We start from the raw sequence: 12510 nt of genomic DNA on the forward strand, positions 1-12510 counted from the left end.
CAGTGTCTTGGTCCCATATACACACATAGTTCCAATCTGGAGACTCAGCCTTTACCACAGCCTTTGGGAAGTGGTGCGGATCCAAACTACAGCACCCTGCCATGTCCAGGAAGTCTACTAGGTACCACTGCATGCATTTTGGTGATTGTGAGATTTAATCTTAAGACTTACTTGACTGACTTATTATTTATGCCCTAAATTGCATTAATTTTTCTTTACCCTATTAAGTGTGAGCAGGATTTACTTAATGGATTCTATAAACATATAATTCTTCTTTAAAAATATTTTTGTTTATCTTTTTTAGGTTAAATCTAAAAATTTTTTAAATTCTTTGCCTATACTTTTAATTTCCTTACCTTTCTTCTACCATAAAGTTTTGTATTTATTTGAATACTCATAATCTCAAGAATTTTAATTTAAATTTCAATTGTACATACTCACTGTGCATGGGACTATGGAACAGAAGAACCTGCAGACTGTAATGAGGTATTAAAGAAGCAGTTTTGGATTTCTAGTTTACTGCAGCTGTATCAAATTTGCAGCTTTTCAAGGACAAAGCAAGTGAGGAAGGCGAGGTAAGGGGCTGACTGTAAGGAAACAGCTTTGTGAGATCTGGCCATGGGCAGTTTCTCAAGGACAACAGGTCTCAATGGGAGCAGGATTTACTTAGCTCCAGGTGGTTGCTGCTGTTGAAAATGTAGCTAAAAAAATTTTTTTTGAGATGATTTTGGCAAAACAACCATACAGACTGAAGCTGGCCCAAGGGCTGTCAGTCGGTTCTCTATATCCTGAGCCAAACCCATGTTTGGCTCTTCTTTGGACAAAACTCATAAATTTCTAATTTGTTTTGAATACTCTTTAGTCAAGATTGATTCAGAAGAAGAAGAAAAAATCCAAGAATCACACTTCTTTTAAACTCTGTAGTGTTTTCTAATAAGTGTTTCTATGTTTAGGTGTGTAATGGGAGAGTAACAAGCATCCTTTGGGAATGAGTGTTTATTGATCCTATTTTAAGATCGTATGAACCCTTCAGTAAATACTGAACCACATTGTATGTAATGTCTTATGTAATTTGTAATCTCTGACCTTTTCCTGACTCATGTGTTCTCTTTTTCCAGTTAAATAAAAAGCAAATGGAAAGAGATAAATCATCCTGAAGTTACCTGCATCTCTTCCTGCTTTCCAGCAGGAACAGTTTCAAATTAATCTGATTCAGTTTGTTCTTTTGAAAACCAAAGAAGAAGGAATGGGGAAGGGCAAGTAAAAAGGAAATTGAAGATTAGGATGAATCTTTAACCTACAATGTACAAAAAGAAGAAGGGAAAAAAAGAAAGGAAGAAAAAGAAAAAAGAAAAGAAAGGAAAGAAAAATCTGTAAAACTAAAGATTAATGATATTTAATTTCACCATTTTTATTTAATTATTTATTTTTATTGTGTGCATATGTGCATGATGTGTGTGAGATCACAGAACAATTTTGCAGAGTCCGTTTTCTCCTAACACCTTTCTGTGGCTTCCAGAGACTGAACACAGGGCACAAATTATCGCCACAGGAGCCTTTGAATCTGAGCCACAGAGTCAGCCCTATCATTACATATTCAGTAAATATTTATCAAGTATTCCATAGCATGTACTCTCCTGTGCTCCAGGGGTACAGCAGATAAAACTCTGACTTTCTGAGAGTAAACAGGAAAAAAAAAATCCAGGCTTCATAGAACAGAAGAAGGGCTGGATAGTTTGTCACATGCCTATAGTCACAGGCTCAGGAGGCAGAAGCAGGTGGACCTCTGAGTTTGAAGCCAGCATGGTCTACGTAAAGAGCCCCACGCCAGCCAGGATACATAGAGAGACCCTGTCTCAAAAAGTAAAGCAAAACAAGGAAACACACAGATAAAATAGGGACACCCCTCAGAGTCATCACAGAAGGCTTCCATAGAGATGACATTTTGCCTCGGACTCAAAGAGTAAGAACAAAGCAGGGCCTTCTCATTTGTTTGCCAACATAATGTTTCTGTGTATGTGTACATGTATGTCTGTGTGTAGGAATGAATGGAAAGACAGCGGGTAGAGCTGGGAAGAGAGCGTTGCCTCACAAGGCAGGAAAGGCGTTGGCATCCTTCAGGATTAGTGGGATGGGATGAGCCTGTAGCTCGGGCACCGCCGGGACATACTGCTGCTGACCGGGATACAGACACGCCGATTGACAGGTGCTCTGAAACTGGAGTGCCCGCGTCTCCTCCTGCCCTGTCTTTACTGGCTACATGACAGCAAGTTAGCTGACTGGCTCTCTTGTCTGTAAGATGGAGAAATAATGCTTATATAAACAAAACAAATATCAAAAAAGGCAGCAGGCTTGTTCTGGAGATTAAACAAGTCTCAATGTATTCACTTGATTTTGTGGTTATGTTTCGTGGGTCTTAGTGGTTTGTGTATTTTTGATGATATACATATTATATAATTTTATATACTATATTTAATATATTAATTTGTTTCTTATATTGATATGTTTAATATGTTATATCTAGATATAATTTATATAGTCTGACCTTTGTGAATTGTCTTTTTTATTGTCTATCCATCAAGTTTGGATAATTTTTCTTCAACTCTTTCCAATTGCCCTTTGAATAGTAAGCCTCTCTCACATATATTAGTAATTTTTTTTTCCGGCTTTCATTTGCCTTTCAATGATGCTTACAGCATTTTTTTTACATTGCAATCTCAAAGGTTTAGTCATCTGGTTCTATGTGATTTCAATGACTTAGTCTCACATACCTAAAAAATGCTTTTGCATGTCTGCTTCTGTATGTCTCCTAATACTTTTAACACCATTGTGTCTAAATTTTTTTCCAAATCACATTTTAAAAGAACATTTTTGTACATAACCTTTCATATCTTTCTCTATGCATAAATGTTTGTGTATGCAGATGTTAATATAATTTCATGCATCATGTTCTTTGCCTTGTTTTTTCACCTAGCAACATGATAGATATCTTTCCATATACATAAGTTCATACGTATTCCTCCTTCTAATGCTTGCATAACACTATATATTTTGTCATAATTTTTAGACACTTAGTCTGTTTCTCCAGTTTCAGTATGACAACATATCTTTATAGTTTTTTCACAGCAGAGAAAATATCTTGCTGGTATAAGTGAGAAAACATCTAGCTGCTGGGCAGTTTACATGATGGTAATGACTCCGATGTCCAACTAGTCTTTAAAAGGGTCAGGCCAATTTGATTATTACCAACGGTGTGTGACAATGGAGTGATGCTATGTCTTCCAAGGTTTTGTGCCTTATCTTTTGGATCTTTGATAATCTTATATGGTTCATGAACAATATCTCATCCACTTTTGTGACCGTTAGTGGGCTAGAATCTCTCTTCGTACATAAGCTCATTGACTGAGGCAAAGAGGGCCAGTGTCCTAGTTTGCTTTCCACTGCTGTGATAAACAGCACGACAAAAAGCAACTTGGGGGAGAAAAGAACTTATTCTGTCTTACAACTCCCAGGTCATAGTCCACCACAGGGAAGTCAGGGCAGGGACTCAAGGCAGGAGTCTGGAGACGAGAACTCAAGCGGCACAGACCATGGAGGAACGCCACATACTGGCTCGCTCCCTATGGCTTGCTGAGCCTTCTTTCTTATCCCGCCTGCCCAGGAACAGCACTGCCTACAGCAGCCTGGATCTTCCCACATCAATCATTTAGCAAGAAAATACCCGCAGACTTGCCTACAGGCCAATCTGATGGACACATTTCGTCAGTTGAAGTTCCTTCTTTCCATATCCCCCTCATGTCAAGTTGACAAAAAACCAACCAGCATAACCGGGATTAGGCAAGTGCACTGAATTGGACGGGCACTTGGATGGTGAAATTAGGAAACAAAAGGCAGTAGGTAGCTCAGGGAGCCAGATCTTAATGTCTGGAAGATGTGCTTATCTGAGGAAAAAGGAGACAAGACACAAGGGACTGGCTGGCCTGGAGAACTGTCGTGGGAAAAGAGAACTGCAGTGGTTTAAGGTAACCATTGGTATAAGGGTAACCATTCTCATTGCCAGGCTTGAAGAGACTTGAGAAGAGCTGATGATCCATAGAAAATGGAGGGAGGAAGATGACTGCAATGGCCTCCACGCAGTTGAGGAGAGAGAGTTCTGCCCTGTGGTGAGTTCACGCTCCTGCACACAGACACGCACCAAGCAGTGTGTTTTAGGTGTTGTGCCACAGAGGAGATTGGCTCCTTGGACCCTGGATACTTACTGGGCATCCAAACACGCTCTGCCATGCATGACGCTGTGAGTGGAGTGATGGCTGGGCATTCTGGAAGATCTTGGAGCACATCCCCAGCAGATGAGGTGGAGACTGGTGTCCAGTTCTTGACTGGTGAGCGCCCTGGGCTTCGTGAAGTCATATTGTGGGTAGAAAACAGTGACAGGGAAGGCATTGGGAGTACCCACATCCACCAAAGATGAACTTGTGGGTCACAGACTAGATGCCTGCTCCCACTGCGTGTCAACTCTTTTGTCCTTTCTCATAGTCTAAGGATCCCAAGTTAGGAAGCTGAGAGCTGGTTTTTCTCTTCATCATTCCCTACCTCCAGTCAGGCACCAGCGTGTTCTTTGAGTAGTCTCACTGTCTCAGTCTCTTCTCTGCCTTCATTAACAGTCTAAGCACTCAGCACTTTGCTGCTTTAGTTACTTCAAGAACTCCTCCTTTTAAGATAGGAGAAACTCTGAAAATTAATCCTCTTGAGTGAGTGATAAGGAAATACTCCCTCTTGCTGATTCCAAGCCAAAGAAATGGGCAGAGAAATTATTCCAGGTCTCCCAACCAAGCAACCACAGGATGCCCACTTCCTTCTTTGAGCGGACCCTGACTTACCGCTCTTTTTATCACCAAATATCATGTTAACGTATCCTCACTGCTCAGTCCCTTCCAACAAGGACATCCTTACTGGTTTTGTGGGCAGACATGTCTGTATATGTGCTCGTGCATGTGCAGGTAGATGTGGAAGCCAGAGGTTGGCACAGATGTCTTCTTCAGTCATACTCCACGTCATTTGGGGTTAGGGCATGGGATCTCTCATGGAACCTAGAGCTCACTGGTCTTGCTCAGTCAGCCAGGCAGGGAGCCGCCTCTGCCTCCTTACACTGCTACTGCAGTGAGGTTTGTTCACGCAGATGCTATGGATCTAAACTGGGGTCCTCACGCCTGCTTGGCAAGCCTTTTTACCAGCTAAGCTCGCCAAAGGCAGCCTCGCCGCCTTTGCTTTTAACTGTTTGCCTTTCACAAATGTCAAGGTGTACTAGTTAGGGATCTGTTTGTTGCAGCTGACAGAGATCCCATCCCAAATGTTTATTATGCAAAACAGTATGTTAGTTTGTTACAACTGAACAGTGCAGGGTGAGAACCAAGTCCAAGCCTGGCTTCACTTAGGACTCTGAATCAGCATTGCCGGTTCTTTCTTCTGATTTGCTCTAAATCCCTCTTTGTTTGATCTACACTAGTGATGTGCTTGGAGCAAGACAGTGCAATGACATTGTCTCTATGTCCGCTTGAGCCCTGGAAGGGAACAAAAGTGTGTCTTCTTCCTCCTGTGTTGTGAGTCTATGAATAAACGGTGGCCAAGCCTGAGTAACAAGCCCTAACTGTAGTCTGCAGGGCAGAGATGTTCAATGAAGATGAAGTGATAGCACAAATGTGTTGACAGATGAAAGCCACATATATAAATTTAAATTATTCTAATGGCCATGGAACAGGGGACTTGAGTGTGGTTTCACACCTGTAATCACGACATTCAGGAGGCAGAGGCAGGGGGTTATGAACTCAAGGCCAATGTAGGTCACACAGCAAGATGCTGTGTATGTGTATGTGTGTGTGTGTGTGTGTGTGTGTGTATGTGTATGTGTATGTGTATGTGTATGTGTGTGTGAGAGAGAAGCAGAGAAAGACTGTATTTAACCAATTAAATAACAAGATTATTTTAACCTTTCATCAACATTTGAGACATTGTACAGTCTTTACTCATACTGAGACCCCGAGCCCCGTCATTTTAACTGAGCTTCCAAACCACAATATGCTGGAGGGTGAGAGGAGACATTCCTTGAGAAACAGTAATCAAGAGACACCTTGATTTCCTCTGTGCTTCCAAACTCAGCCTTGGAGTGGTCAGAGAAAGGCCTAATGACATGTTTGAGCTGTCAGGAATGAAGGATGGGCTGTCATGGAGTGGAGCCAGGACTGCACAGACGGGACTGTTGCTGTCACTTGCTGCCCTCTGTTGGTCATAACATATATCACAACCCTGTGAACAAAAATGAAGCTGGGCTTTTCTGAGCCCTTGGTGTTTCTGACGGCCTTCCTTCACACACTCTTGAAGTGACTTTCTTTTGGAATTTTGATGCATCACAAGGCACAGGAAGTCTTCACAGGATTATTATGGATCATCTTATCGAAGCCTATTAGGATGTTTTCCCGTGTGTTACATCAGACTCACTGTCCTTCAAATTCATCGTTCATGTCAGTCAACTATCCACTGCAAGTGTTCCTGTTTCTGTTTCTGCACATTTTCTACTTTTCCTAAATAAGGCAAATGCAGCAGATCCTTTCACACCCCCAGCCTTACTTTCTAAAGCCATAAAGTATCAGATGATAATGTCGCCCTCATGGTTTGTATATTTGGTATATTTGAAGAACACTGAAATGTTATTATAAAAACAAATCTTAAAATTTGAACATTGGCTCATTATTTGCTGACATAGAAAAGTTAAAATTTATGGCTCTCTTTTTTAAAGTCTGGCTCAAAATCCTTCTCCTTTGAAGGTGTGCCCTGAACTACTTGTGCATGAAATGGTATTTGGATTTGTCCAAAGCAAAACAGGGGAACAGAAATAGACAGCGACAAGATGGAGAAATATTGGCCACAATTTGGTCGTTGTTGAACCTGGATGAGAGATGCATGAAGGCCATTATGCTATTTTGTCTATTTGAAATATGTTTAAAGTTACCCCCAGAGGAATTTAAAAAACAACAGTATTTTGTATTCTTCACAGCACTGTATATATAGAACTGTAGATAGTGTGAGTGCTGCATGCTAGCGTGTTGGCTGGTTACTGCAGTGGGTTAGAACGTCGGCATTTCAGGGTAGGTTATAGTGGTCTTCTTAAAAGATGAAGTCAGGGTTGGGCATGCTGGCTCATACCTGTGATCCCAGCATTTGAAAGGCAGGCAGATTTCAGCAGGTCTGAGGCCAGCCAGCTCTACACAGTGAGCTGCAGGCCAGCTATGGCTACATGGTGAGTCTCTGTCTCAAAAAACTAAAACCAACAAAACAAGCAAAAAGATGACAACCACTCAGAACTCCAGCTCCGGGGAGTCTATCAGGCATAGTGCACATACTATATGCAGGCAAAACCTCCATAACATAAAGTAAAACGAATATATCTTTAAAATGTAAAAAATAAATAATTGGCTATACGCACTTACAGAAAACAATTAGATGGGAATATATTTAGTTAAACTTTTCACGGAAATTCTGAAGTTCTTTAAGAGACACAGACATCAGAGGGATTGTCTGAAATGAAGCACTCCATATAATACTTACTGAGCAAGATGAGGAACTGAATTTGGATCCTAACGCCCACATAAAAATCTGGGCATCGTGGCATTCGCCTGCAATCCTAACCCCCACACTCAGTTATGACCCATAGTTTAAGAAGCTCTGCGTTAGAAACCTCACTTAATAGTCCTAAGAATAGCCAGGCATGGTGGGGCATGCCTGTAATTCCAGCATTCAGGGAGGAAGAGGCAGGCAGCGAGTGCAGGACAGCCAAGGCTACGCAGAGAAACCCTGTCTCAAAAACAAAACAAAATGGTCCTAAGAATAGTTAGTTCTACAGTAGTTACAACGCTCACATTGTCTCCATCCAATCTTCTTACACATTCTTTCCCTTCCTCTTTAAACTCCATCATGCCAAGAACATAATAACTTTTCTCTTTTAAAAAATAGTGTTGTTATTGATGATGATGATGATGATGATGATGATGATGATGATGATGATGAGTATGAGCATTTTGCCTGCATGTATGTATGAGCACCAGGTACATGTTATGTCCACAGAGATCAGAAGAAAATGTCAAATCCTTTGGATCTAGAGTTACAGACAGTTGCAATCTGCCAGGCTGGTGCTGGACATGGAACTTTGCAGGAGCAGCAAGTGCTGTTAACCACTGAGCCGTCTCTCCAGCCCCTAACAGTTTTTCTGAGACTTCCATTTTTTTTCTGCATTAGTTCCATTAATCCTGTGCATGACAATAATCTCCCAGTCTCAACATGTATTTATTTATTTGTGTGTCCCACACATTTTGATTATTTAACTTCATTTTTCTTTCAGTGTCCTGGTGCTAGGAAGAGTTCCTTCACTGGGATATCAGATGAATCGTGCTGAATGGGAGAAAATAACAAGCATTTTCAAGGTACTTACCCTCAAGTGCCGTTTCCGCTTGAAGAGGTTTAATTCTGCAAGGGCAAAGATTGTGAAGAGGCAATCCTTCATAAACTGGCAGAAAATGGTTTGAGAGACACACTTCAGTTCTCCAGTTCCCCTTATCTCAGCTTTGCTGAGGGGGTAGGTAGATTGGCTCCTTTTCAATTGATTGAGTCAATCAGCAGTATAATTGTGTTCGTTCAAATCTCCCCCCAAAATGGCTGTGCCTGGAATCTGAAACCCTGGCTATGAAGACTACGTTAATCACTTACCAGACCTTAGAGCTTCAAACAGCAGCTTAATCTTAGAAAGGCAGAAGTCTCCTACTTTATTACCAGAAATAATGGGCTGATGACATTGACATCACTGTGTAGACCAGGGCTAGTGTCTGCAGAATTCTATCAGCAGTACAATGCCACAGTATAAACACACTCATCTTTAAAACCCCTGAAGGCCTCACACTTACCACCACATCCTTAAACCCTAACAGAAGACTCACTACAGAATGCTTGCAGAGAGACACTCAAGTCAAGTGACTTAAGAGGATTCATCTGGTCAACACTTCATCTAAGCTGCTTGACAAGTGCCCCATGTAGGATAGCCCTGGAGCAATAATTTCTGTTTTTAAGCACCTTTTTTTCTGAACTAGATACATGATTTGTAAAGTTTCTCTAATTCTTCTAACACTCTTCAAAAGAAGCCTCATCATTATTAACTATATTATTGTTGTTATTATAGATGAGAAGGAAATAATTTAGAGAGATAGAGACAGACAGACAAATTCCAGGCACAAGCAAAGGAATTGCAGAAGGAATTATTTCCAACTGCAGGACTGACCATACTGGAATTATTATACCCATGTCTCTTATTTCTGTTTTTCCCATGTTTCCATGCCTCAGAGCTCACATTCATCTTGGTGTTTCTTCGTTTGATGAAATCCTCACCAGCCTTCAAGGGGCTTCAGCCCATCGCGGCACTTTCTGTTCATAAGTCAATTGATTAAAACCTGTTTGGGCAGCAGTGACAGCGGAGGTGGAGGGGAGGGTGACTGGCCAGGACTGTCATTGAGTAAAGGCTCTCGCTGCCCAGCCTGACAACCTGAGTCCTAGCCCCTGAACCCAGGGGTGGCCGGTGAGAGATGACTCTCACCAGCTTGTCCTCTGACCTCCACATGAACTACACACCACCACCACCAATAACTTTAAAGTTTTAAAAAGTGTTTCATGTGGAAAGCACTGGCCTGGCTACTTGGGGTATATGAGTGAGCCCATGGGACAGGAACCAGAGCCTTCACCGAGTTTAGATGATGGTGGCGGCATACAATAAAAAAAAAAAAAAAAAAAAAAAATGAAGATTAAAAAAAATGAACGACGCAGGACATTAGAAGGTGATCATCGTGATGGGGAAAGGCGCACCAGGTCAGGTGGAATGGAAGTACAGGGTGAAGATGGGTGTGCTGAAAATGCCATCAGAGTGGGCCAGACAGGCCTCCCTCAGAACGAGGAGTTGGGGTGAGGCTTTGAGAGAGCTGAAGGTGGCAGCAGGGGGAAGGGGCTGTAGAGGTGTCTCGGTACTTAAGACCGCAAGACCGCCGGCTGCTCTTCCAGAGGCGAGCCATTGGATTTCCAGCCCCAACCCCGCAGCTCACAGTCCCAAAGAATACAGCATCCTCTTCTGGCCTCTGTGGGCATTTCATGCACCCAGTGCGCAGTCATCCATCATGTAGGCAAAAACCTCATATACACATCAAATTTAAATGAAAAGATCAGAAGGGGTGAAAGCGCCAGTCATTTGGGTAATTCTGGGCGGAGGAGGAGGAAGGTGTGGTATGTGAGGATGTAAATCCCTGCCCAGGCTGGCCCACTGTCTGATACTTCCATACTGCTTGCATAGGTGGCTGTTTCCTCAACAAGACTGGGGCCCCTCTGAAATCAGGGGCACCTGGTAAGTTTTTTGTATCATCTTCTGTGTGACACATGATAATTTGGCAAGTGCTTGGTGTTGTTGCTTGGTGTATTGACTGTGGCATATCAGTAACCTAATGTTTTTTGTTTCTAGAACTACTTCGAAGCCCAAGAGCAATCCAAAACACAGGGTTTCCTCTTTGAAGCTTCCTGCTTTGCCCTCAGTGGAGGAACACTGCCGCCTTCTGGGAAGGTAGTGCTAGTAGCTTTTGGCTGAATTGCTCCTTCCAGGCTTAGACTGTTACCTTTACAGCTCTTCATTATTTCCTCAATCAATCACCACTGCCTAGATGATCATCTTGACACAAATTAAAAAACAAAACAAAACAAAACCCAGCAACAATCTAAGAAAGTATCGTAGGTAAAATGAAGTGCTTAAGACACGAAGTACAATAAAACCAGCAGATGCAAAGAGCAACGGGCCACGCGGCAATTAGTCTGAAAACCGCCGGACCTGTTCTCCTGCTGTTTGTTTTTGCTCAGAATAGGCGAGGGGGATTTAAGCGCCGGCAAACCTGTGCTACAGTAAGGGTAGATCACAGACTCGACAGAGCCTGTCGGGCTCAGGGAGAGGCCCTGTTATGAAAACATAAAGCAGAGAATGATTGAGAAAGATACCAGATGCCAACCTTTGGCCTCCACACGCATGTGCACATGCCCCAAAACAAGATCCAGGCAAACTGTGCTGCCTAGCAGCTAGAAATGTGTCTGGCGTGAGGGACCAGGGGTAGGCTTGTTGAAAGAGCTGGGCAGATGTTCTGGAGTCTGACATTGACTGACGACACAGCCTTAGGTGTGCTTTAGAAACTCTTCGGTCTTCTTTTTCCTCGCCTACAAAACAAGGTTAATCACACCTGCCTTGCAGTTATGATTTTAAGAGCAGTATTCCATTTATTGTTTGCTAGATAGTATCTTTCCAATAAGTGCTAGCATGCCCAGCAGAATGCAAATGACTTCAGAGAGACCATTTCTCATTCACTTGTGAACAAAAGAAATAAATAGTTTACTGGCGGGCTATCTCATAGCCACAGAATCAGTCTGAAGCTTTGAGAAAAAGGGTTGGCAACCTGGCAGAAACTGAATGTCCTGTGAGATTTTTCCGAAGGAAGTTTGGATAAGCCACCGTTCTTGCTACATCAATCCTCCTACCCTAGAACTCTGCCGCTGCTAGCATGACTTCTAAGTTGGCCCAATTCTGACATCATACCACTCTTAATTTTTCCTTTTCTGATTTCCTGTGCATGAGTGTGTGTGTGTATATGTGCTTGTGCGCACACACACACACACACACACACTGGGATGCAGCCATGAAGACTAGAGAAAGGGCCAAGCATTCTACTCCATTGCTCTCTACTATTTCCCCTTGTGACAGGCTCTCACTGACTCTGGAGCTAGGCTCAGGCCAGCATGCCCCAGTGATGGTATTGTCTGTGCTAGGGTTACTGATGCACGAGGGACAAGGCCTGGCTTTTTATGTGGGTTTTGGGGGATTTAAGCTCAGGTCTTCACAACTGTGCAGCAGGTGCTCTCATCACGGAGCCATCTCCCCAGCTTCTCTTTGCACCACTCTTCATGTGGGTACTGCTAAGTGCATCTGACTGGAAGAGCTCCGAGTTTGTCCTTTCTTCTAGCTGCTGGGGGCACAGAGAACCAGTGGTGGCCAGCGGGTCTTCATAGTGTAGTCTGTAAAGAATTCCACCAGTAGTGAAGGTGGTTCCAATAGAAAACACCCAACTATGGAGCTGAGGACATGATTTCAGAACCCTAGCACACATGTAAAAGCCAGGTGTGGTGGCACATACCTGCAACTCCAGTGCTGCTGGGAACTGTCTTTGAGTCTCTAAAGCATAAAGATCGCTAATTGTAGATCACACACAGAAAATGAAGGAGAAGCAAGACCCAGATCTCAGGTCTCCCTCAGTCCAGCGCCCTCACAACATTCTTTCTCATCTGGATCCCATCTGGAGAATGGAAATGATGGCAGTGTTTCTGCCTAGAACACTGACTTCTCCCTCATTGTCCAGACCACTATTTTTTGTTCGGATACTAGGTATAATTTTC

This window comes from Psammomys obesus, unplaced genomic scaffold, assembly GCF_907164565.1.
Source record: "Psammomys obesus unplaced genomic scaffold, mPsaObe1.curated_primary_1811, whole genome shotgun sequence".
Taxonomy (NCBI): Eukaryota; Metazoa; Chordata; class Mammalia; order Rodentia; family Muridae; genus Psammomys; species Psammomys obesus.